The sequence below is a fragment of the Colletotrichum gloeosporioides genome (assembly GCF_011800055.1).
Source record: "Colletotrichum gloeosporioides strain Lc1 chromosome Unknown consensus_94, whole genome shotgun sequence".
Taxonomy (NCBI): Eukaryota; Fungi; Ascomycota; class Sordariomycetes; order Glomerellales; family Glomerellaceae; genus Colletotrichum; species Colletotrichum gloeosporioides.
The window spans coordinates 41,142-41,400 of NW_025544739.1; positions in this window are offsets into that span (position 1 = coordinate 41,142).

The following is a 259-nucleotide window of genomic DNA, read 5'->3' on the forward strand; positions in this document are numbered from 1 at the left end:
TATTATTTACTATTTAGGACTACCTTACTCTTAGTATATATAAAATAAATAATAATATTATAACTAATAATAATATTATTATTAGAACTAATACTATTGATAAAGTTTTTTTATATACTATTAGCTATTATATTAAATAAGCCTTCTACTATAAAATAAGTCTTAAATTCTCCTTATAAAGATAATTAGATTTAAATTATATAACTAGAAGTAATTTAAATAGAAGATATAAAAACTTAGGAAATTATATAAAAACTAG